Source organism: Carcharhinus amblyrhynchos, chromosome 25, assembly GCF_965287045.1.
Source record: "Carcharhinus amblyrhynchos chromosome 25, sCarAmb.v2.hapA, whole genome shotgun sequence".
In the NCBI taxonomy this organism is placed as follows: Eukaryota; Metazoa; Chordata; class Chondrichthyes; order Carcharhiniformes; family Carcharhinidae; genus Carcharhinus; species Carcharhinus amblyrhynchos.
In genome coordinates, this window is record NC_137348.1 from 15,355,184 (window position 1) to 15,383,051 (window position 27,868).

Here is a 27,868-nt window from a genome sequence, read left to right on the forward strand (position 1 = left end):
TCAGGAATTAAAATCTTCACAATTCCTAATCATGAGCAATTCAGTAATAAACAGTGTAATTCAAGCACTTCCACTGACTACACGCACTTGGTCCTTAGCTTCCAATGTTCAGTTGCTCCCTGTGTATATTACCTGTTCAGTATCTTCTGTTCACACAGCAGGTTGCCTAAGGAAACATTTTCACAAAGTTCACAGCTGACACTAATTTAAAGGGCCTTGGCAGCCAATTGAATACTTGAATTTTCACTTACAACACAAGGGAAAGGGTTTAAAGCTATCAAGTTTCTGAGACTGCAGCTGCTTGAAGGCTCTGAAAACACAACACAGATACAAAGGCCCATACAGATGTGTAAAATGGCATACCATTTGCATCCTGTCGCAATATTTTTGAAACGATGTCACTGACCCACAATCTTGAGCCTTCTACTCCCTCCCTCCCAATTGCTGCTCCAGCAACCCCCTCTTTTGCCCTCACCCCCCACTTTTTGCCCCGTAATCTATCAACATCACACCCTGCCATTAAATTCAAGTGCCTCTACACTCCAGTGATCTCTGAGCTAAATGCCACCACTCCCTGCTCGATTCCTGCACACTCAGTAAACATCAGGGCTGCTGTGGCTCTTCCCTGGGGTGTTGGTAGTAACACTGAGAACCCTTTTCTTTTTATGTAGGCCATTGCATTGTGCATAGAAGCCTTAATAATCAAATAAGTGTTATGCGATCACTGTACTTTGAAAAAATCATGAAGTACACTAACATTTGGCAGCACTGTTGGAAGGCAGTGACACAGTGGTATTGCTGGACTAGTAAGCCAAGAGATCAGGGTAATGTTCTGAGGACCCAGGTTCGTATTTAAATTCAAGAAACAAATCTGGGATTAAGTGTCATTAAGGATAATGACCATGAAATCAATGTCGATTGTCGTAAAACCCCATCTGATTCACTAATGTCCTTTTACGGAAAGAAATCTACCATCCTTACCTTGTTTGGCTGACATGCAAGTCCAGACACAGCAATGTGGTTGACTCTTAAACACTCTCTGAAATGGCCTAGGAAGCCACTCAGTTGTATCCAATTGTTACAAAGAAAATAAAACATAATGAAACCAGATGGACCCCCTGGCATGACCTAGGCACTGGAAATGACACTGGCAAACCTTGCAAAGTTCTCCATACTAACAACTGAGGGCTTGTGCCAAAATTGAGAGAGCTGTCTCACAGACTAGTCAAGGAACAGCCTGACATAATCATACTCTCAGAATCATACCTTACTAATAATGGCTATCTGTTCTGTATCTAAGGAAGGATGTGGTGGCCTTGGAAAAGGTCCAGAGGTGGTTCACAAGAATGATCCCTAGAATGAAGAGCTTGTCACATGAGGATCTTTCCTGTCCCAACAGCAGGACAGACCCAACAGAGATGGCAACATGGTATATAGTCGAGAGGGAGTTGCCCAGAGTGTTGCCCTGCACTGAGGATGACAGGGGCACAGAATGCACTTTGGGTGGAGAATTTCAATGTTCATCACCAAGGGTGGCTTTGTAGTACCACCATAAGAGCAAACTGGCTGAATCTGTAGTCATTGAGAGTTCAGAAGGATAAGGGGAGGATCTTATTGAAACTGACAGAATACTGCAAGGCCTTGATAGAGTGGATGTGGAAAGGATGTTTCCACTAGTAGGAAAAACTAGAACCAGAGGGCACAACCTCAGGCAAAAGGGATAATCCTTTAAAACAGAGATGAGGAATTTTTTCAGCCTGAGTGGTGAATCTGTGGAACTCTTTGCCCCAAAAGGCTGTGGAGGCTAGGCCATTGAGTGTCTTTAAGACAGAGATAGATTCTTGATTAATAAGGAGATCAGGGGTTATGTGGAAAAGGCAGGAGAATGGGGATGAAAAAAAAACAGCCATGATTGAATGGCGGAGCAGACTCAATGGACTGAGTGGCCTAATTCTGCTCCTATGTCTTAGGGTCTTATAATATCCCAGACACCACATCGTGATTTGTGGATATTTCCTGTCCCAACAGCAGGACAGACCCAACAGAGGTGGCAACATGGTATGTAGTCGAGAGGGAGTTGCCCAGAGTGTTGCCCTGCACTGAGGATGGCAGGGACACAATGCACTTTGGGTGGTGAATTTCAACGTTCATCACCAAGAGTGGCTTTGTAGTGCCACCACAGAGCAAACTAGCTGAGTCCTAAAGGACATAGTGGTGAGGGAACTAACATGAGGGAGAAACATACTTGACCTCATCCTGACCAGCCTTCCTGCCACAGATGCATCTGTCTACGACAGTATTGGTAAAAGTGACCACTGCACAGTCTTGGTGCGCCCAAAGTACCGACTTCACACTGAGGCTGCCATTGTGCTGTGTGGCAAAACCACTGCGCTAAATGGGATGGACTTCAAACCAATCCAGCAACTGAAGATTGGGCATGCATGAGGTGCCGTGGGGTCTTCAGTAGCAGCAGAGTTGTACTTGACCACAATCTGTAACCTCATGGCCTGGGACGTTCTCCACTCTACCATTACCATCAAGCCAGAGGATCAACCCAAGTTTATGAAAAGTGCAGGAGGACATGCTAGGAACAGCACCAGGCATACCTAAAAATGAGCTGTCAACCTGGTGGAGCTATGCTCAGGACTACTTGTATAAGCAGCAAATAGTAGACAAGAGCTAAGCAATTCCACAACCAATAGATCATATCTCAGTTTCGCAGTCCTGTGGCATTGAGTCGTGAATGGTGGCAGACAATTAAACAAGTCACTGGAGGAAGTGGCTCCACAAATATCCCAATCCTCAATGATGGAGGAGCCCAGCACATCAGTGTAATACTGAAGCATTTGCAACAATCTTCAGTTAGAAGTGCTAAGTGAATGATTCACTTCTGCCTTTTCTGGAGGTTTCCAACATCACAGATGTCAGTTTTCAGTCAATTCAATTCACTCCATGCGATGTTAAGGAACAGCTGAAGGCACTGGATACAGCAAATGGGCCCGGACAATATTCTGACAATGGCCCTGAAAATTTGTTTTCCGGAACTTGTCCCACTCCAAGCCAAGCTATACCAATATGTCTACAACCTGGCAATATGGAAAGTTGGCCCAGGTACGTCCTGACCACGAGAAACAGGGCAAATCCAACCCAGCCAATTACTGCCCTATCAGTCTACTATTGAACATCAGTAAAGTGATGGAAGCAATAACCTGCTCACAGTTTGAGTTCCACTAGAGTCACTAGCCTTGGTTTAAACATAGACAAAAGAGATGAGGTGAGAATGACTGCCCTTTACATGAAGGCAGCATTTGACTGAGTGCGGCATCAAGGAGCCTTAGCAAAAATGAAGTCAATAGGAATTGAGGGAAAACCTTTCACTGGTTGGAGTCACCACTTGGCACGAAGGGAGATGGTTTCAGTGGTTGGAGATCAATCATCTCCATTCCAGAATCGCTCAGTAGGAGTTCTTCAGGGTTGTATCCTTGACCTAGTCATCTTGAGCTGCTTCATCAATGACCATCCTTCGTAAGTCCAGAAGTGGGGGTGCTCACTGATGAGTGCACAATGTTCAGCACTATTCACGACTCCCCACATACTGAAGCAGTTCATGTCCAAATGCAGCAAGACTTGGATAATATCCAAGCTTGAACTGACAAATTGCAAGTAATGTTTGCGCCACAAAAGTGCCAGACAATGACCAAGAAAAAATCAAACCATTTCCCCCTGACATTCAATGACATTCCATTGCTGAATCACCCACTATCAACATCCTGGGGGTTACCTCTGACTTGACTGGACTGGACTAGCCATTTAAATACTGTGGCTACAAGAGCAGGTCGGAGGCTAGAAACCCTGCAGTAAGTAACTCAGCTCCCTAGTCTAAAAGCCTGACTACCATCTATAAGGTACAAGTTAGCAATGTGATGGAATACTCTCCACTTGCCTGGATGAGTGCAGCTCCAACAGCACTCGAAATTTGATACCCTCCACAATACATCAGACTGCTTGATTAGCACCCTTCTACAAACATTTACTGCTTCCGCCACCAACGAACATGTAGCCATATGTATCATCTATAAGATGCACTGCTGGAACTCACCAAGGCTCCAGAGACAGCACCTTCCAAATCCAGAACTGCTGCCATCTAAAAAGATAAGGGCAGTAGATACCTGGCAACACGACTATCTGTAAGTTCCCTTCAAAGTTTCCCACCATCCTGACTTGAAAATATATTGCCATTCAGGCATCGTTGCTGGATCAAATTCCCTTACAATACTGTGGATGTACCTACACTTCAGGAACTGCAGCAGTTCAAGAAGGCACCTTCTCAAGGCAACTAGGGATGGACAATAAATGCTGGCCTACGTCTCCATTAAGGACAGTCACCTTAGCACCTCACTGTACCGTAAGCCCACGGATAACCTCACGATGCTCCACTTCTCCAGCTTGCACCCTAAACACATTAAAGAAACCATCTCCTACGGACAAGCCCTCCGTATACACAGGATCTGCTCAGAGGAAGAGGATTGCAACAGATGCCTCCAGACGCTGAAAGATGCCCTCATAAGAACAGGATATGACACTCGACTCATTGATCGACAGTTCTGACACGCCACATCCAAAAACCGCACTGACCTCCTCAGAAGACAAATACGGGACACGGTGGACAGAGTAATCTTCGTTGTCCAGTACTTCCCTGGAGCGGAGAGACTACAACATCTTCTCTGGAGCCTTCAACACATCATTGACGAAGACGAACATCTTGCCAAGACCATCCCCACACCCCAGCTTGCCTTCAAACAACTGCACAATCTCAAACAGACCATTGTCTGCAGCAAACTACCCAGCCTTCAGGAGAATAGTGACCACGACACCACATAACCCTGCCACAACAACCTCTAAGACGTGCTGGATCATCGATACGGATGCCATCATCTCACATGAGAACACCATCCACCAGGTACATGGTACATACTCTTGCAACTCGGCCAATGTTGTCTACCGAATACGCTGCAGGAAAGGATGTCCCAAGGCTTAGTACATTGGGGAGACCATGCAGATGTTATGACAACGGATGAATGAACACCGCTTGACAATCACCAGGCAAAGATGTTCTCTTCTTATTGGGGAACACTTCAGCGGTCATGGGCATTCAGCCTCTGATCTTTGGGTAAGCATTCTTCAAGGTGGCCTTCATGACAACACGACAGCGCAGAGTTGCTGAGCAGAGACTGATAGCCAAGTTCCACACAATGAGGACAGCCTCAACCGGGATCTTGAGTTCATGTCACACTATCTGTAACTCCCACAACTTGCCTGGACTTGCAAAATCTCACTAACTGCCCTGTCTGGAAACAGTACACATCCTTTTAACCTGTGCTTAAAGCTCTCTGCATTCACATTGTCTGTACCTTTAAGAATTGATTAGCTGTAAAGACTCACATTCCAATCATTATGCATGTAAATTGAGTTTGTGTCTTTGTGCCCTGTTTGTGATCAGAACTCCCACCCACCTGACGAAGGAAAAATGTGCTCCAAAGGCTTGGGGCGTTTGCTACAAATAAACTTGTTGGACTTTAAGCTGGTGTTGTGAGATTTCTTTCTACTCAGTGATATCCATTTCTTAAAAACACATTTTTAAATGACTGCCATGTTGCTGCTGCTCATTGGGAAGATGATTAAACATTGGTGCAGATGAGCCGTGTGTCCTTGATGCATGTATGATATAACTTAAGGCTGTTGACTATAGAAAATAGGAGCAGAAGGAGGTCATTTAGGCCATTTGAGCCTTTATTATGATCGTGGCTGATCATCCAACTCGAACCTCTTTCCACTTTCCCTCCATAGCCTTTGATCCCTTTAAACACCCAAAAAATACAATGTTTTGGCCTCAACTATTTTCTATGGTAGAGAATTCCACAGATTTATCACTCTCTGGGTAAAGAAATTTCTCCTCACCTCAGTCCTCAATAACTTACTCCTTAGACTCTGATTCCCAGTTCTGGGCTCCCCCATCATTGGGACCATCCTTCCTGCAGCTACCCTGTCTCATCCTGTTAGAATTTTATAGGTTTCTTTTATGATATCCTCCCCTCCCTGCCCCTTCTCATTCTTCTTTATCTCTGGAGAATATAATCCTAACCAACTCCATCTGTCCTCATATATCAGCCCTGCTGTCCCAGGAATCAATCTGGTAAGCTTTCACTACATTCCCTCCATAGCAAGAACATCCATTCTCAGATGCAGAGACCAAAACTGCACGCAATATTCCAGGTGTTGTCTCATCAAGGTCTGTATAACTGCAGCAAGACAACCCTACACCTGTACTTGAATCCTCTCGCGATGAAAACCAATGTGCTATTTGCCACCTTCACCACTTGCTGCACTTGCATGCTAACCTTCAGTGACTGATGTAGAAGGATACCTGGATCTCATTGCACATTCCCCACTCTCAATCTATAACCATTCAATCTGCCTTCCTGTTTTTGATACGAAAGTAGATAATTAATTATACTGCAACTGTCATGCATTTGCACACTCAGTTTGTCCAAATCACACTGAAGCATCTTTACATCGTCCTCTGAGCTTACATTCCCACCTAACTCTGTGTCACCTGCAAAATTGGAGATAGTAAATTCAGTTCCTTATCTAAATCATTAATATACATCATGAATAGCTAGGGTCCTAGCACTGATCCCTGTGGTACCACACTAGTCTCTGCTTGCCACTTGAAAAAAGACCTGTTTACTCCAACTCTTAGTTTCTGTCTGCCAACTAGTGTTCTATCCATCTCGACACAACTCCAAATCCTTTGCACTTTAATTTTACATGTTAATCTCTTTTATGTGGAACCTGGTCAAAAGCCTCCTGAAACTCTCAATGAACCACATCTACTGGCTCCCCCTCATCAACCCTTACTAGTTACAACCTCAAAGAATTACAGTAGATTTGTGAAACATGATTTCCTTTCATATATCCATGCTGACTCTGTCTAATCCTGCCACTGTTTCCAAAATGCCCAGCTATTCAGTCTTTTATAATGGATTGTAGCATCTTCCCCACTACTGATGTTGGACTAACTTATCTGTCGTTCCTTGTTTTTTTTTCTACCTCCCTTTTTAAATAATGGGGTTACATTAGTTGCTCTCTAATCCATTGGAGCTGTTCCAGAGTCTCTAGAATCTTGGAAGACGACCACCATTGCAACCGCTATTTCTTGGGCCATTTCCTTAATTTTATGATCTTGCTGATGACCCCCATGACCTTGACATAAGGGAATTGGAGACATAGTTGAATTCTTGACTACTGTGACTATTGTTTACAGCACTGTCTCTGTGATGGAGGTTGACAGCAAGTCTCCTTGCGCAAGTCTTCAGTTTTGTTAGGGCTGTTATAGTTTAGTGTATTGTAACAGTCGATGTAGCCAGCTCACATCTCTCACATCCTTTCTTAATCTTCATTCTTCTTTTGATTTAGAGCAAGAGGATAAAAATAATTACCATAACTTGCAAGTGCCTTACACTCAAAAGGGGTGAACACTACAGCTTTAATGGATTGACTTCCAATGTACAAGCACCTAAAGCAGGATCTTGTATTCATATCACACTTTTCAAGTCTGAAGGACATTCCAAAGTTAACTTCATATCCAATGATTTATTTTCAAGTCTTAAATCAGTAATTACAACAACCATTTATTTACATTACACCATGGGGGATACACATGTTTGTCTCTACAATTTCACAGGAGGCGAGGCTTAGCTCCACCTCGACATTCATGGTCCTAAACAAACCTGTCTCTGGCTGATTACAGTACATTGATATCTTACCCAATCAATCAAGTAAGTGTACTTACCATGAATAACCAAGGAGAAATAAAAGATTTTTTTTGCTTAACAAAATAAGCATTACAAATCAATTCCCATGCACTATTTATTAATGGGCTTTTCTTGTGTTCTTAAGTCAGTGTTGGTTTGGCATTGCTAACAGATAGCACTTCATTGTTTTAATTTTGATGTTAACAAAAAAATTTAAATTGTGTTCAGTAAATTTATGATTCCATTTTGCATAGAATGTGACTTGGAAAGAGGTAAATTGACCGCATTTGGAAGGAGACTTCCTAAATATTGCTCCTGTGGCCAACACAATAGCATGTAATTCTTTTAATTTTAAAAAAGTGTGGAGTTTCTTTATGAAATGTATAGGCACAGCACAATTTAAACGTGAATATTTCATAAATAGTAACTTATAGGAAATTTTGCACTACAGTAATTTATGCTTTCCAGAAGTATGATTTGAATAAATTGACTGTTTAGTATTTGGTAAAAGCAAAATCCGCACAAAGATCCTGAATGTGTTTCAACTTGTTTGCAGTTTGCTTTCTGACGAGCTCAAATATAATACTCAAACATGAATTCTGTCTTAATTACTGGAATGAAACAATCTGTCCCTCAGGGCTTCTGTAATGTTAGATGCTTTTTGTTGTTTTAACAGCCAGTTATGAGTATGTGGCAGGATGAACTTGCATAGTGAACTTAAACATCCCTTAGAAACTATCCTGGTGTATAAACAAGACTTCTAGTTGAATTATTAATAATTACATTACTACTGTTGCTTGTGAAAAGTGTCCACAGTATTGCACATTTGCAAACTTTCTAGTTGTGAACTTTTTTTATATTTTTGCCATATATGGTGATCATTGTTTTGGCTCATAGCATCTAGAGACTCCCATTTCCTGCTAACACAAAAACTATTACTTCTGTGGGAAAGCCCGACAGCAGCATTTGAAATTTTTCAGAGTTTCCTAATACAGTTATTTGTGGAGAAGTCCAAATTGCAATTTAATCCCGACAATGTGACTGGTAAGTCTCTTTGGGCTAATCTACATTTATGGTAATGACAGATAAGTTCGAATTTCAACTGAAATGTTTTTTGGACAGGAGAATGTAATTTTTATTGTAATCAGCTCATTATGAAGGAAAACCCTGAGATAATCCTGATTTACTATGTGAACTGGGAGCACATTCCGACATGATGGCCTGCTGTTACTGGATGCTTAGTTAATTATTTTTTGCTTTTTAAATATGAATGCGTGCCTTGTGCCCAATGAGGGGAATGGTTTTTATATGTATCTGATAATTCAGCAAAATAAAAGCTCTTAGCACAGATCCAATTTACAACATAGGAAAAAAAAATGCTGCAATTAATGTTTTCATTGTGTAACTGATGCACAGTAGAATTGAGACCCGTGTGAACACCTATTTATTGAATTTGGTGTCTAAACTCTTCTGAATGCCTGCTGTCACAGTTGGATTTTTTTTATTTTAAACTCGATATTTGATTCCATTTTGGTTGAAATGGCTATATTTTCTTTGAGGTGTACAATTTATCTACTGGACAGTGTGGGAGTCCAATTTTTTTTTACTTTGGAGCTGCACTCATTGTTGAGAGGGCCTTGGTGGTTTGGGAAAACGGTAGGCTGCCAAATCCTTTCATTGTAAAAACATCCTCTACAGTTAGGCCAATGACCTCAACTTTTCCAGAGCTATTAACTGCATGGATTAAAACAGGATACATCGTTGACTCAGATTGTTTTTGTCCTTTTAAAAATTTGAAAGATTTTTATGATGCATCCAAAAGATGAATGCAATTTTGTATTCCCTAGAATTTTGCTTCTCTTGTATTTGCAGTTGTTGGTGATCTGTTGTTTTGGCATTGATTGATTGATTGATTGATCTTTTCATTTGGTTGATTGGTGAGAATACTAAATAGTACAGAAAGTGCAAAATAAATGTGTAAATAGACCAGAAGGTCATAATGCAAAGGAGCAGTGGTTTAATATTACTATTGAAAGCATTTCCTTGCTTAATTAAACAGTTATTATCGTCTTTATCTTTCATGTGCATCAGGTTAGGGACTGGCATTTCACCTTTGGAAAAATCCAAGCTAGATTTAAGAGGTGTATGTTCCCTTGCTCATTGTAAGTCTCCATGTGAAATTCATTTGAAAATCCGCAATCCAGTTTCTACAGGAAATTGGTGTACAGTTTAAAACTGTGTCACAAATCTTACTCAGTGTGGAAAACTGAAAAAACGTCCCTGTGGAAAAGTGGAGAGCGTTCAAGAGGGTTGAGCTAAGACATATCAGTGCAAACTTGAGGGAACTTTACTCTTCACTCAGCTGTGGTATACATGATTTGGGAATGCTTGTTATCAACACATAAATAGAAGGGGAAGATGGATATTGCCAGCACTAAAATTCCTTGTTTTGGTGAACACATAAGCAACAAAAGTGTAATTTTTTTGAGATATGGAGTAATTGTTCTTCTGAAGAGGTTAATGTTTTGTTATTTGAGTGTTTTTAATGTTTTAACCCTTTTTATTTTCTTAGCATTCTGAGCTCAAGGATAACATTTTCCATTCTCCCCATTTACAAATATGAAGCCAGCAGGCTGGAATACCCATTAGGAAGATTAGCGTCATTGAACTTAACTACAGTACATCAGAACAAAGTCTCCGGTTTAGCCTGAATGCACAAATAGTTCAAGTTTTGCAATTGCACTGTCTTTTTATAATTTCACCTTTCTGTGATGGCCTAATATAATTAACTGGGATTGAAGTAAAACTCTCTAGTTAAGATTATTGTTTAAAGTTATTCCAGACCTTCCTTGCTTAATATCTAAACCAAAAGGTTCATTAGCCCCACAAATCTGGCTCCCCCCCAATTTTAAATTCTAATCTTTATTAGTAATATATTCAATTTCTGCAGTAACACCCCATTAATAATTGCCTAAAAATGCCAGGAACTTTTTCTTTATAATAATAGTAAAACATTGTGGAAAACAAAACAATTTTCAGCAAAACAGATCTCACCGAAAAAAAAATACCAGACCCAGGAAGCATCATTCACAACATAGAAACATTTGTTTTGTTTCCTTAGATTTCCTACTGCATCTGCTACCTCTTTGGGCAATTTCAGAAACATTTTTTTTCTCTAAAATGTTTTGTGTTAATTGACTTAAACTTCCAGGAATGTAGTGATAAAAGCTAAAAGACTGACTAAGTTTACTTTATCAGCCGTGGGAGATCCCACATCTACAATCCTGTCAACCTTCAAAACCCTTAGTAATTGGCCTTGATTTTGCTTTAATTCCCATCTACAAGGACATTTTCATTACAAATCCACCTAAGTGACAGGGCTGGTTGATCCTGATCTGGTGCCTCAGGATAAATTCTCTCCGATATTCTAACACCCTTTGTTCTGCTGCTCTTTATTAGTTTATCAGCAGCTACCAAAACTTCACAATTATGAGGAGCTTGTGTTTCTAGTTCTGTTGTAAGAATGAAAATATTTGATCTTTTTCATCATTTAGTATCTTTTAAGCTATGGCCTCTACTTCAATTTTTGTGACTGTTGAGACTACTGTTGTGAGATCTCCCTTTCTACTATTGAATGCTCTTTTTCCAGTATATGATTTTGTACCGGTGCAAGAGATACTTTCAGACTCACCATCAGTATTTTGTCCACACTTCCTTATATTCCATTCTTTATTCCATTATGCCACCTATTTCTTGGTCATCATCTTGAACATTCAACTAATATTTTAACTTGCCAGTTGCTTTTCTTTCATATCCCACAATAGTTGTATCATTCCATTCATTAGACTCATCTGGAATAAACGTCACCCGAGTACAATTGGTCAGTGAATGTGATAGGTCTGTCATGAACACTCACAATATCATTATTCAGCCTTTGATCCAACATATCCTCTTCCTTTATCACAGAACACATCAGTATTTGATGTACAAGGTGCCTCGTTTACTTGCACCAGCTGTTGGGTCTGAGATTTTGTAATTAATTCTGAGGATTGAACCTTAGTAGCTTGATTGCCATGTTTGATAAATCTTGTCTTACTGTCACAAAATATTCCCTTACCAGAACATTTCCATTTCCTATGACCCTCTCTTTAATTGTATACCAAATCTCCTATTTTGAAGTCTGTCTCAGATAGTTTTATACATTGCCTCAGTACTCTGTGAATCATCTCAGAAATTTCAGCCTTAATAAAAGTCTGTCTCCCTGCATGGAATGCATTCAAAATGTGCAAAACAAAATTGTACTATTTGTGGTACCTTCTGACACAGCAGATACAATAATATCCTGGCTGAGTAAACTGCAGATCAACTGAATTTCCAAAGTATATTTTGTTTAAATCGTGCTTCATGTCAAGTTTCATTTGTACTTTTTCATTGGTATTTAGCTCAACAGCACAGTTTTCTCACTGGGGACCATAGTAATACAGATAAAATGGCTTATTCTACCTATTTTACATTGAATTGTAACTCATTCTTGATCTCAAGATGTTGTCATCACTAAACTTAAAGCAAGTAGAATTTTGATGTTCCTTAACCCTGTATTGCTCCTCTGCTAGTAAATCATGATAACATTTTAACCAATTGCCCAACTTACTGTTGAAGTACAAGCACTATCTAGTACTGCACAGTTGAAGGTAAACACATTCGTTACAGGACTAAATCTCCTTGTATCCAGTGTAATATGTTAGATTCATCATTATCTTAATCAAAATTCTCTTTGTCTGCAAGTGCCTTTTATCTGCAGTAAGATAGATAAATCAATGGCATAATTAGAGGTAAATGATTTCGCTCTAATTGCCATTATACAGAATTGGTTACAAGGTGTTGAAATACAAAGTGGGAACAAGGTTACAAGGTGGGAAATAAATATTCCAGGGTACATGATATTTTGGAGAGGCAGACAAAATGGCAAAGGAGGTGAGGTAGCCCTTTCGGTAAAGGATATAAAAAAGGACATTCCTGCGGCAGAATCTGGCTGCTGAAGATCATGAAAATGAATCAGTATGGGTGGAAATTAGGAATAGCAAAAGCCTGAAAACACTGGTGGGAGTTGTTCATAGGCCCCATAACAGTAGTTGTACTGTCAAGCAGAGCATTAAACAACAGATTAATGGAGCCTGTGACAAAGGGAATGTAATTAATGTGGGGGACTTTAATATTCATGTAAACAATCAAATTGGCAAGAATGGTCTAAAGATTAGTTTGTGGAATGTTTTGTGATGGTTTCTTGTAGCAATACATAGCTTTTTGAACGGAGCTCACATTTCAGTTTGATGACCTTTCCTGAGAACAAGTCATTGACATGAAATGTTATCATGGGTTTTCTGCTCTGTAATTTCCAACATTTTCTGTTTCAAATCCTAATGGTAGTTCAGTTCAAAAAGGAAGATTTAGATCAGGTGTAAATCAGGTACCAATCCACACAATAAGTTGGAGGCATTTCAGAGTAACACTTTTTTTCTAAATGAGAAAACATTGACGTGGCTGACCTTGTATTCACAAGTCATGACTATGTATCCTGAGGAAGTGGACAGGGAACCGAAGGACCAGTCGTGCAGCTGTGAGAAGATGAAAATTCTGACATCGATGCTCAAATACATTTTTTAAAATGCTGACCATAATTCTTTGCTAATTGATTGTGTTACAATTGCAGATTTTGAAAGTAAATGGATATGGTATGTAATCTAGTTGAAAGTGTGCATCATTTGTACAAATTCTTTACGGCTTCAACTTTTTTAAAAAAGGTTTATCTCCCCTTGTCACTACCTTCCTTCATGCTACACAATCTCCTGGATCCATAGAAAAACCAGGCATTCTGTCAACAGAGCTTTAGAATCAGCTAGTTTGGTATTTTAGTGACACAGGTTAAAAAAAGAAAATAGTTTCAGGGATATTTGTGGAATGTTAATCTGAAGTCATTGACCAAGCAGATTCTCATGGTGTGTCTTCTTTCTCTTAAGTGCTTAGTTTGCTTCCAAACCTAAACCTGAATGTCAGCTCCCATATGTTTTTGCAAAATCCTGTTGGATTGAGTTAAATTATTAAATGGGAGCCATCCACACTGGAAAGAGGAGGTGGTATTATATGCAATTTTTTTTCCAACCTTTTTCTTGTTCCTTCCCTATTATCCTACTTTAGGTCCAGTCAGTGCCAACCAGGGTAGCAGATATTCAAATGAGACTGATAAGTTTGATATCTCCCTGTGATTTGCTACAACAACTAAACTTGAGTACCATTAGCTTAAGCATTCTAGAATTCTATATGTAAATTCTAACTTGTGCCATGTGTAAAGTTGTAATGAATATTAATTTCTTCTTAACTTACAAATTTGTAGGAATTAAACTTGAAATTGTTAATGAACAATAGGTGGCCTCCAAATAGGAGTTCAGGTATGGACAGACAGAGGTGTTGGCCATGGTAAGATGCTCTTTGGAGGGTCGGTGCAGACTCAATTCACTGAATGACATCCTTCTGCGCTGAAGATTCTATGGAGGCCTCCTCCCATCTTTCCTTATCTAAGATGACCATTGTAACCTTCTAATCTCCTGTTCTTCGTAAGCTCACTCAGCTACTTCTAAATCCATCTAACTTGTCTTTCATGTGGTTGTGAATTCCACCAATTCCTGGGTAAAGAAATTCTTGCAGATTCCCTGTTTAATTTCTTGGTGAATACCTTACTATAATTTTGCTCTGCCCCACACATGTAAACACTCTTGCTGTGTTGAACTCTTTCTATATCAAACAATTTCATAATTTTAAAGCATTTACTAGGTTGTCTTTCAGCTTTCTGTAAAAGAGACTCTGTCTGTTGATCCTTTCCTAGTAGCTAAAACATGTAAATCTTTTTTGCACCTTCTCCAGTGCCTCCTTATCCTTCTTACAATATGGTGACCAGAACTGCACACACTGTGGTTGAACCAAGGTTCAATACAAGTTTAGTATGAAATAAAAACAAAAGTGCTGGAAATGCTCAGTTGGTCAGGAAGCTCCTGTGGAGAGAAACAATTAATGTTTCAGGTCAATGACTTTCCTGCATCTTCAACTTTAACATGACTTCTCACATCTATCCCTCTGGAAATAGCCCCAGCACTTGATTTTACCTTTTTATGGTCTTACTGACGTGCAACAACATTGAGTGATTTATGTGTTTGTATTCTCTGATCCTATTGCTCCTCTATCTCATTTAGGTTCTTAATTTGCAAGTAATATGACCTTCATGTTTTTCTTACCAAAATGTGATGTTTTACATTTTGTCGATATGGAAATCCGTTCAATTACATACCCATTCTTCAAATACTTTTGCCCCCTTTTTTAATTTGTTAGTTTTCCTTTGTGCTGACTATTCCCCCTGCCCCAATTTGGTGCCATTTGCAAATTTGAATATTGCATTTTTTATTCCAAATTGTATATTTATTATAAATTGCCAATAGCAGTGGGCACAGCACTGATCCTTGTATGACTTCATTTTCCATCTTCTGCTGCTCTGCATAGTTCCACTTTACCCCTACTTTCTGTCCTAGAGACAGTTAGCTTCCGATCCTGCTAATTGTTTCCTGATTCTGCATGATGTGACCTTATTGATACATCTATTATGTGGTGCCTTATCATAGGTCTATTAGAAATCTAGATATACTACATCAATTGCATTACCCTTATCTACTCCTTCAATTACCCCCTCAAAGAATTCAATGAAATTAGTCAAGAAAGACTTTTCCTTTGAAATCTATGTTGACTATTCATTATGTTTTTGGTTCTAAGTATTTTTCTATTTTCTCCTATAGTAGAAATTCTATTATCTTTCCAATGTTAAGCTAACCATTCTATAGTGTTCTGATTCAAAAAGCCTGGTGAAGTAGGCCGATCTTTGCAGAAGTTTAGAGGGTTTCATTTATTGTGATGCATAAACACTTCATAACCTCACCATCAGCATGCAGTTAAACACTATTACTATACCATTAACATGTAGATTCATGGACGTGTTCTGTCTCCTTTAAATATGGTTGTAATGTTAGCTATCCATTGATCCTCTGGCAAATGCCAGTTTCCAATGAGTCGCTAAATATATGCGTAATGCTTCTGCTTCCTCTTTCCTAGATTGTTTTAAAATACAAGATACAATCCATTCATACTTGTGTTTGTTTAATTTATTTAATATTTCTCCTGTCTTAATGTCATTATATCATCTGATCCATCTCCCTGGTAAAACTGAAGCGAAATAATTAATATTTCTGCCAGTGCATAACACTGCCAGTAAGGTTATTCTGCCCTTCCCTTCATGGCCTTTTCCTTTCTTTATTTATCTGCCTGTGGAATATTTTGCTATTTTGCCTATGTTCGTTGATAATTTAATTTCATAGTTCCTCTTTGTGTAATAATTGTTTGACTTCTTGTCAAGCGCCTTTGTATTTTTCTGTTCTATGCTCTCAACTGCTGTTTACGTTCTGAATGTTTGTCCCTTTCCTCACCTTTAGTTTTTGTCTCATTTCTTTATTTAACCATGGTGTCAGATTGTTGTTTAATTTGTGCTTGTTTTTTTAGCAGGATGCAATTTTCTGGGCACTTTTGAAGAGTGTTCTAAGTCTTTCCTGATGCTGCTCTACGTCAATGTTTGCTGATATTGTTGCCCAATATTGTTTGTAATATTTTTATTGTTCCAAGTTCCATTCCCTTTAAAATCAGCTAATCTCTAATTCATTATTCTGAACTTCATCATATTTAGTTGACTTCCCGCATATTGAGTTGCATGCGCCAGACAAAGCACATAACCTGTGTCTGTTTTCCTTGGTCTGTTTTTCCTAGAACAGGTTGCTACCTTGAAGCCAGAGGTTATAGCTTGAGCGATGTCATTCTTTATAAAGTATGATTGATCAGGAATATCTCCTGCTCTTACTGCCTGCCAGAGGAGTGTTGGAAGGATTTGCAAATTTGATCTCATTATGAACATACATTGCATGGCCATTGTGTTCTGGAATGGGATTTGAACCCAGAGCTTCTGGATCAGAAACAGAGACCCTTCCCTCTGAACCACCAGACGGTCTCTTCTGAATTGTTATCCTAAACCATTTTATACTTCAATTACTATTGATTAGATGCTCTTTTTTTTTTTACTTCTCTTACTTGCTTTGGTTGATTTTCCATTACCAGATTTAATAGAGCAATTTACAGTACTTAACAACAGGAAGTGCATGACCTAAGAATAAGATCATTGACTTGCTGTGACAAAAATTGCAGAAACCTTTGGTAGTAAATCGGTTTTGATCATATTGAAAGATAGGAGAATTTCCAATTCCTGTTTCTTAAGATTTTACATTATCTCCTTTGTTGGGCTTCTTGTAAATTAGATGAGAAAGGAGTCCTGTGTACAATATAGGAATTCATTCTCTTATCCCCTTTAACTCCTCTTTTGGCCAAGTAATTATGGAGTTGTTAAAATTGTGTCTGATCTTCACTTCCCTAATTTGTTTACATATTTCTTTCTTTTCCTCCCCTCCACTATTGGGTGGTCTGTAATTGATTGTTTTTAACTCCCATTTCAATATACATAGATTCTATTTCTGTCTTATTGATGGCTGGATTATTTATTTTACTGTTATTGTGTTATCTTACAACAATTCTGCTTACCCTTTTGTCCACTGTCTTTTCTAGATATGTTATACTCTGCAATGTTTAATCCTGATTTTCCTGGACCAATGTTTCAGTCTCTACTATATTTAATTCCTTGCAGCATATTATTATCCCCAGTTTCTTTGTTTCACTTCAGAACACTGCTGGTTACTGTATGGTCAATTTAACAAATTTTTAATAGCAGTTTCTCTCATTTTTAACCACCTTTTTACCCACTTTACTTATTCCATGGCCATCTATCTCCTCTTGGTTTAGTCTGCCCCGTGCTCTCCCCTGTTTTGTTTATATTTAAGCTTGTTTATGCTTGTTCCACATTTTGTACATCCCTCCCTGCCATCATACAGGGCTATCTTTGTCACCTCCCTATTCACTCTGTGTTAGGTTCCACTTTATTTCAAGATTTCAAGTGGAGTCTGCCCCATCGGTACGTCCTCTTTCTTCCCAGTCCTTGGTACCAGTAACCAAGGAACCCGCTTTCCCACACTATCCTTTATAGCCATGCATTAGCTTGTCTGATCTGTCGCTTCACGAATTCACACTTAACTCAAATATTATTAACCTTGAGGTGCTGTTCTTTTAAATTTAATTCCTATCTCCTGGTAAGGCCAAAGCAATTCCTCCTCCCTGTTACTACCTATGTCACTTGTTCCAACATGGACCACTACAATTGGATTTAACCGCACTCTTTCCAGATTCCTTCCCAGTTACCTGAGAATGTTACACGGGAACTCTTTTCTGTTTAAAAGACCAGTGTATCCACACTCCGAGAGAAGATACCACACTTAAAGGCTCACCTGCCTGATTGGATAGGACCACTTTGCAACTCTTGAGGACAAAAGCATAGAAAAGGATATAGAATCCACACCAAAAGTTATCTGTGGTGGTGGAGGTAGCAGCATTCCATATCATAAGATGATTGTTTGCATCATGATGGTCAACTTGGTGTAAAGTATCGCCAGCTGGGGCTCAGAAGCCCCAATTTGGCAAGGCATCTCTCCTCCTTTTATTGTAGAGAAAGTCAGCGAGCTCTGAACATGCACAATTCACTGGCCTCTCTTTACTTTGGGCCCTCTTGGCCAGTTGAGCTTCTCATTTATGCTCACCTCTTTAAATGCCCTTTCGGCAGCATGGTCAGTGCAGGCTTGGAGGGCCAAGGGGCCTGTCCCTGTGCTGTAATTTTCTTTGTTCAAACAGCCAGCCTCCAGAAGTCACAGGGTCAGCAACCATCTTTCAGTTGTCTATGACCGATTCTGCCATCTTCATATTTCATTTGCAGGTATCCTTGTATTGGAGTTATGGATGCCCAGGAGTCGTGAGCCACCAGTCAATTCACCACACTGAAGACCTTTGGGTATGCAACATAGTTGTCATCCACTTGATGAATGTGACCGAGCTAGCCCATGTTTAGTTGTAGAAAAGAGGATAAAAATAGCAAAGGAAATTTTTAAATTGAATATGGAAAAAATGAAGGTTAAAATAAAGCTTTTTCTAAAAAAAAATTAGAATGAAGAGAGAAAGCTGTGGGGACACAGTGGGATTGTCTGAAGGTATGACAAATAATCCTTTGCAGGCTGTAAAAGTGAAAAGTAATTTGCCGCTATGTTTGCAGAGGAGAAGACAAGTAACCTATTCAGTCTGGAAAGGACAGGGTAAATGGGACATTATTCACCTTACTATTCAACCTGGTTGCTGTGCAGACTTCATGTAAATAAATCTGAGGCCAGAGAAGATGCATTCATGGATCCTTAAGAACACTGCAGGGACTCTGACACTAATCTTCCAGAAATCACTGAATACTGGAGAGGTCTCTGGGGATTGATGAAAGGCAGATGTTGCACCTTTTTTTAAAAGGTGTTAGCAAAAGTAATCCAGGAAACTAAAATTGATGATTTTGAATATCCATTGTGGGGTAAAGTTGTGGAGATTCTTATTGAAGATATAAGATCGTGGTGTTGAAATGATCTGTAAAATGATGAGGGCATTACTATAATTTATATAATTTCCATAAAAAGAAACACATTACCACACTATAATGCACATTGCAGAAATGGTTACATTAATATCTTTCTACTAATATCCAATTTTCAGAAAGCGCAATTTTCTGAATCAAGGCAATAGTGCAGGGTGGTGATGCAGATAATGATAGCCAGCGTGTGACAGGAAGGGACAAAATAAAACATAAGAGTGCACCAGCAAATCAGGTCAGAATAGGGAGAAACAGCAGCTATCTCGAGTCCTGACAGATTTTCATCAGCTCAGAGTGGGAAACGCAATGTATGCAGAATAGACCTGGTAGAAATGAGAGGTGATCTTATCAAAACATACAAGGTTCTGGAGGGGTTTTGACAGGATAGGTGCTGACAACGTGTTGTATCTTGAGGGAATTTAGAACTATGGGTTCACAGTTTAAAAATCAGAGGTCTCCCACTTAGAGAAGGAAATGAGAAGTTTCATAATAGAATACCTACAGTGCAGTAGGAGACCATTTGGTCCATTTGAGCCTGCACTGACAACAATCCCACCCAGGCCCCATATCCCGCAAGTCCACGTATTTACCTTGCTAGTCCCCTTGATACTAAGGGACAATTTAGTATGGCAAATCCACCTAACCCCACACATCTTTGGAGTTCGGTAGGAAACTGGTGCGCCCAGAAGAAACCCACGCTTTCTTCTGTGGGTTTCAGAAAGCGGGAAGAATGTACAAACTCCACACAGACAGTGACTTGAGGCTGGAATTGGTCCCTGGCGCTGTGAGACAGCAGTGCTCCTTGTCCTTCAGTTACAGCGTTTTTTTAAATTCATCTTACCTTAACTTGTCATCATCTTTCACACTTATTTCTGTTCGATTTGCTTTGCTCCAAGTCAACAATTCCAAATTCCCCAACCTAACCTTATAGATAAATTCCCTCATCCTTGAAATCATTCTGATAAATCTTCTCTGCACCCTGTCAAGGACCTTCACATTCTTTCTAAAGTATGCTGATACCCCAGAGAAGGTCTCAAATGAAATGTATACTATTCCAACCCTTTGACCAGGTTTGGTTTCCAAACTTAGGAGCCAGTTGCACTCATCTGGATAACTAATGATGCTATCCCTGACGTTGATAATCTACATCTGAATTAAGCATGTTGCTGTGGGAATTCAGAACCTTCCACACACCTGACGAAGGAACACCGTTTTCAAAAGCTTGTGGGATTACTATCAAATAAACTGGTTGGACTTAAACCTGGTGTTGTGAGACTTCTTATGGAATTCAGGGGGCCAGTAAAACCACTCCTCTTTATTGCTAATTTACAAATGCTTGCTTTTCTTGAAATCCCGACACAGGCCAGTGATTTGCAGCATCTTGGCCAATGTGAGATACTGCCTCCCTCAGCAAATGGGATGTCTTTCCCTTCTGTGACAAATTTGAAATTTTACCTCTTAAAATTGAAGAAGTGGGTGGAGTGTTTTAAATCCAGATCTATTTGGGCTATCTACTTATAAATTAGAAACATTTACTCCAACTTGAACACACCAAAGGCGACACAGTGGTTAGCACTGCTGCCTCATAGTGCCGGGGATCTGGGTTCAATTCCAACCTCGGGTGACTATCTGTATGGAGTTTGCACGTTCTCCCCGTCCCTGCATGTGTTTCTTTAGGGTGCTCTGGTTTCCAATCCAAAGATATGCAGGGTAGATGGATTGGCCATGCTAAATTGTCTTTTCATATCCCAAGATGTGTAGGTTAGATGGATTAGCCATGGTGAAGGTTCTGGGTCATGGGGATAGGGCGGGGGTGAGGGTCTGGGCAACATACTCTGTCAGTGCAGACTCCTTTGGCTGAATGGCATCCTTTTCACTTGTAGGGATTCTATTGTTAGATTTTTGTTGTACCTTAGCTAACCAAATCACGTGTCTGGAACTTAAGAAAATGAGATCTTGCCAGCTTCCAACGTAGGGAGTAACGTAGTCCATTACAATATTGGAATGTAAGCTTGTCTGACGACTCAAGTTTAATGGAATTATGAAGCTATTAGAAAAAAGGTATTAGTGTCAGTTTATCAGCATCTTCCAAGCTGTAGAAACTTGCCAAAGGGGATACATTATTTTCCGTATGGATAAGTAACGCAGTATGTACATCAGCTTTCAGTTTAAAACCATGGGACGTAATCACTAGTAAATCACAGGATTCAAAAGAAACATCTTTACCCAGTGATTGGTGATGATGTAGAGCTGACTCCCACATGAAGTGGTTGAGTAGCATAGATGGATTAAGATAAGCTAGATAAACACATGAAAGAGAAAAGGATAAGAATGAAATAATATGTTGTAGAGTGAGATGAGAGTAGGAGGAAGCGTGTGTGGAGCATAAGCACCAGCTTAGAACAGTTTGGCCAAATGGTCTGTTTCGGTGCTGTATAATTAATTTTATCATAGTGATTTAAAAAATGAAATGAAAAGGCAAAAAAGTGGAATTTTTCATTCAGAGACAAATCTTTCTAACAAGGTTTACTTTTTAATCTGCAAAGATATTCTTTCCAAGGTAATTAATTTATTATACTTGTTTTGTACTTTTTATTATTTGCCAAATGTTTTGTACTTCAAATGTATCTAGTTATAATAATAGGTGCTGCACTCTGTTCAACTAATTTGAAAACTGCAATGAGTAGTGAAGGCGTAGCAAAATCCAACAAGTAGTTAATTGCAAGTAGGGCAATTGCTGGAACTCAGGTTACCCAGGATGATTTACAGGAGACACCTTCTGTATCATAGGGAAGAATATCTGTCAGTGGGAAGCACTGTGAAATTACTTGCTGAGAAAATGGTATTATTAAAAAATCCTAATGTAACACCTGCTCTGTAAATGCACCCAACTATTATATACATAGCTAGCATAGAACAGATAACAGCTGCTTGGATTGACAATCATGAGAAAGTATCTGGATTGTAAAAAGTATGAAACATTTCATAAATGAAAAGGTTGGCAATTTACGTCAGTTTGAGAAAAATAAACAACTGTGCTGGTGAAAAGGCTGGCCTGGTGACCACTAGAAATCATTTTTACCCTGGCATATTGCTGATTACTCACAGCAGCAGTTTTATATTGAAATGCTGGCCATTATATTTGACTATTTTTCATCTTGTTGCTGAGGTTGAACATTAATTGGTTCTCTTGTGTATAAGTTGTTGTTGTTGTTCCACTTTGTATTAGAACTCAAAGCTGCAGTATCCTTGGCTTTGTAACCTGTGAATTTAGATTCCTGACGTCCTGCACCAGTGAAATACACAATGACTTTTGACAGACTGAACTATCAATCTCAGCAGTGCCAACTCCTGAAAGCATCAGAGGACAAACCAAGGCATGAGATCAGTATTACCCTGCTGATCTTTTACGTCACCTAATAATGAATTAAAGAGCATGCTTGCTACCTCAAATATAGTTATTCATTGTGCATTGTGGAATAGAAGCTTGTGTTATCCTTGACAGGATAACCTTCACATTTTAATGAACCTACAAACTTGTGTTTCTGATTAACAATGATTTTATTACTGCTCCCTTTATTATAATACTGAGTACGATTGATCTTAAAATTTTATTTTTATTAATTAGGGATACGGGCATCACTCACAAGGCCAGCATTTGTTGTCTATCCCTAACTTCATGTGAGCAGATGGTGATGAACTGCTGTAGTCCATGTCGTATAGGTATACGTACCATACTGTTAGGAAGGGAGTTCCTGGATTTTGACCCAGGAACAGTGAAGGGGGTGAGGTACTTGCAGGTAGTGATGTTTCCATGCATTTGCAGTCCTTTGTCATTTGTGCTTCTAGCTGATAGAAGCCACAACTTCAGACGGTGCTGTCAAAGGAGGCTTGATGAACTGCATTATATCTTCTATGCCACTACGTTGGTGGTTTAAGGTCGTGGATGGGATGCCAAACAAGTGGGCTTTGTCCTAAATGGTGGCAAGTTCTTGAGTGTTTTTGGAACTGCAAACACCCAGACAAGTGGAGAGCATCCCATCACACTTCTGACTTGTGCCTTGTAGATGGTCCACATGTTTTGAGGGGAATGTCAAGAAGTGAGTTACTAGCCACAGAGTTCCCAGTGACTAACTTGATCTTCTAGCTACAATACTTTTTTAGCTAATCCAGTTCATTTCCAGGTCACTAGTAATCCCCAGGATGTTGATAGTGGGGATTTAGTGATGATAATGTCATTCAATTTCAAGGGGAAATAGTTAGATTCTCTTCTGTTGGAGATGGCCATTGCCTGGTACTTGTGTGGCATGAAAGTTTCTTGTCACTTATTAGCTCAGATTTGAATATTGTCTTGCTGCCTATGGATATTGTTGGTTTTGTACCTAAAGTTATGATTGCAAAAGTTGATCATTGTGCAGTTGTCAGTGTAATGTAATTAAATATTACATGGATAAATTAAGCTTAGTTACATCGTTTTTAAATGTGTTGACATAAACACTTACAAATGTGTGTATGGTTGCTGAGTGTGAAAATGGCTATGTTGAAATAATAGTATTTTTTAAAGGACACATTTAAATTGCAATTAAATGTTGAAAGTTCTTTAGTAATGTTATTCTTACTGTGCTAACAATTTAATTGGTAAAATTGTTGGACTCTTATGTGATGGAATGACTTTGTGGAAGCATCATTGCAAGACTAAACAAGAAAGATCCCAGCTGACATCTTGCTTCCACACTGCACTTTTTGTTGCACAGGTTCCTCTAATTTGCATGGTAAGAAGTGAAGTATTTTAGAAAATAGCAAATTTGTAGATTATTCATGAATAAAGGATAATATACAGTTGGTAAATACGTAGCAACAATTTTTATTTTAAATTAAAGTTAATTTAGAGAACTACAAGGAAGTTAAGAAATATGGTATATCTGATTATTTGTATTTTTGATGAAGCCTGAAAAAAAGTGTTTCCTCAAAGCACTTAGTATTTTCTCATCTCCCTTTGGCTCCGTAATTAAATTGGTTTAACTTGGTTCTGTTACAATGATGTTTTCTTACAATTAGTAAGGAAAGGAAACTTTTTGACCCCATAGAGTATCCCCAGCACACATTTGTTAAATCAGTCCAAAACTCCACCTGTATAAACGAAGTTTTCATTTCCTGTGTTGTGCTATTCTTCAATTACTGTTTCTAAGCCTTGTGTAACTGCTTGGCACTTCGGCAAAATTATATGGAACTGATGCATTCAGTTCTCTAATGAGATGGATTTTGGGTCGTTATTTATGAAATTCAGATGTTTTATCATTCGTTTCAGAGAGGATAATGGTTTACTCTGTGCGTAGCAAATAACATTAAATTCAGTGTACGTACTTTGCATGAGATAAATTATACTTCATCTTGATACTGAGAAGAATTGGGAGATTAATTAGTGTATGTGTGGCATAAAGTAAAGGCATGAAGAAATCCATCAATGGTGCCAACCTTGGGAATTGATTCCAGGTAGCCTTTATGGATACTAAGGGTTATAAAATTGAGAGTGTTGTTCTCATTTTAAAAACAGACATCCATTAGGGTTTGTGGAATGCATTTGTATATTTTGAGCAGTACACGATATGCGTATAAACGCCATATTGAAGGCCTGTACCCAAACCAGGCCTTTGACCTTCTGCATGTATAAATATGACATTTTCTGCCTCTTTATCAAATTGATTTCCTCTGAATTGAACCAGACTGTCCAAAAAAACAAAGTCAACATGCAGCCAAAACAGCAGTGCTTGAAGGGACCATTGGAAGTCATCACCAAATTAGAGGTTTTTTTAAACGTCTGAATGAACCACATTAGAATCATGGGTCGCTACTCACCCATATGTTTAACTTCATCTCTATCCCCTCACTTCCAACTGCTTATCAATTTCATCTCGTTAGTCTTTCCTTTCAAATTACTTATCCACAATGCAGTTGATTGTTTTACACTTTCTTCCAAGACCTATTTAATGACAGATAAAGCCTTCTACTGGGAGCTGCTCTTGCACTACTCTCTTCCTCTCCCTTCCAGCAGCCGGGCCTGATTTGTATGGCTTCAGTTTATTCTCCAAGTCATACTGGATTTGGGAATGGCTACCAGTGCCCCTATGTCATGGAGCAACTAATTTGTGCAGAAGCTATAAAGTCAGCAAAAACTCCTTGAGCATCTGCCAAAACCTTTCCCTGCAGACTTTGGCAACCTTAAATAATGAGAGCGAAATACCAAACAGTTGTAGAACCTAAACAACAACCAGAGGTCAACTAACAACTAAAATCTAAGTGCTTGTGACATTAAAAGAGGACATTAGCTAGATAATTAAGTTTCAAAATAGCATGCTGGTGCCATATCAGCATTACACACCCAATGCCATTTTGGACACCAAACAGTGCCCACAACACCTAAACATGGGCACCATTGATCCAAATTAACATCATCTGGCTTCTTGTCAGATTGTTATAACATAAAAGGGGTTTAATTGAGGAAATGATTTCATTCAAATTTCCTAACAAGTGGGCACTTGTGAATATTGGTACCGTGTTTAACGAACACAGACTGCTTCATTTTTAGAAACCATGGTAAAAAGTAAGAACAACAGTGAGAGAAACGATTTTGGCACTGCCAGCACCCACTGCCCTCAATTTTCTTTTCCCATCTTTCACAGCGAGCGTATTGTATATAGAATTTTAACAATTGAACATAGAGTTTTAACAGAAGTTATCAGTCATAGGAAATGGGGACATCTATACAAGCAAACCTAAGTATCCACCAGAACATTGTTTTTCCGTCAATGTCATACAGCCCTCCATCCTTTTCTCTCAATCTCTTTTTCAAGGTGTTTGGGCTAACTCACTTAGTCTTCGAGACCTATGATGTCTTGTCCTAGTAAAACTGCTGTGTTAATGGGGTTGACATAATAGCCTTTCCCTTGTCATGTCAATTGATGCCTATCTAATGTGCCTTTGTGTGCAGGTGTTGAAATATAATTTATTTTTAACCAAATCATGAAACATTGAAAGCCAACATTTTTTTATTTCTGCTCTGAAAAATTGGGATGGCTGATCAAAGTGAAAGGGAAGTATGCTTCTGTAGTATCTATCCATCACAGAAATGTCCCGTGTAATATCTGTGGGTAGAATTTTCCACTCTGTGTACTGAATATGGGCTGAAGTGAGAAAACGAGCGTGCAGCTCTCCAACTGCACAGCTAGGTTTTCTCTCTTGATAATCTGGCATTCTATGCACAAAAGAATCTCAACATGGCTTTCACCATCATGATGGTGGGGCGGAATCTCACAGCATGCAATGCTGGCTCAACAGAGATTAGAGCGCCATTCTTAAAGAACACCCGATCGACACTTGAATTGCATCCCCACCCCCACCCACCCCCACATGGATACAGGAAATCTTACCCCCCTCCCCGTGGAGCTTTCCAAATGGCCAGCCCCTTGCATGGCCCCCTCATTTTCCAATTCTCGTGAGATTTTATGCTTGCATTACCATTCATGCTTGCAGCGGACATGAGTGCAAATGTCATGGAGATGTACCAATCTGGTATCAATATTTCGCCGAAATGTACCTTTCTGGTACCAATGTCACCAGAATGTATGTATCTGTGTGGTATCTAAAAGTCACTAGAATGTATGTGCTATCTATATATCACCTGAATGTACCTGTGAGGTCCCTACATGTTGAAGAATAACTTTAAGGAAGACTTCATCTCTACTTTCTGAAGAGATTTCTTCTGATTTCTGAACTGCTAATTTTTTTGGTTGTTTATTTCCACTTAATAATGACATCTGGCTGAGTTATGTAAAATTATTCTGTCTATGCCTTTTCTCAAATCAATTCACACTGCATGATTGTTCTGGCATGACTGTTTCATTACTTTCTTGTTTGAACGAGACACTCCGGAAAAGCCTTTTGGAGGTGGTTAAATATTAGCTGTGTGTTAAAATTCAAGGAGCTTTCAGGCATTGATCCTGTTAAAGGGCAGATATGAAGACATATTGTTGGCAATGTACTACAAGCTGAAGACACAGAGCTCAGTGTTTGTGCGACCAAAGTAGAAAGCAGTAATGTTCTTGAGCAAAGTTGCAGTTTTATGGCATCGTAATTTGAAATTATTATCAAAAAGCTAAGGTTTCCCTTTAATTTTAAATGTGATAAATCAAGCATATATTAAAAACGTCAATGTTACACCCTATGAATGTGAATATTAGTGTAAAAATGTTCATGCATTTGTATGAGATTCTATTGTCTGTTAAGTTAAAGTCAATGGCTTAACATCTCAGTTAAAACAGTAGACAAAGGAATTTCAGTGCACAATACGCTAATATTGCAGTGTGTGCTTTCAAGTCCTCTCGGTGCAGTGATGCTTTGTTCTCATTTA

The 27,868-nt window shown here is 39.1% G+C and overlaps 1 protein-coding gene across 8 annotated transcripts in view; it reads left to right on the forward strand.

Moving 5' to 3' along the window:
* The window catches only part of LOC145358418 (disabled homolog 2-interacting protein-like), a 739,003-nt gene that overhangs the window by 570,304 nt on the left and 140,831 nt on the right, over window positions 1-27,868 (forward strand). The window contains exon 1 of one of the 8 annotated variants that reach the window (XM_080212478.1): window positions 8,799-8,858. The exons of 6 other annotated variants lie outside the window; for them this stretch is intronic. The gene's annotated coding sequence lies outside the window, so the exon portion shown is untranslated. Of the gene's footprint in view, window positions 1-8,798; window positions 8,859-18,779; window positions 18,847-27,868 lie in introns of those variants that run through there. One more of the 8 variants, XM_080212479.1, reaches the window with a different exon arrangement.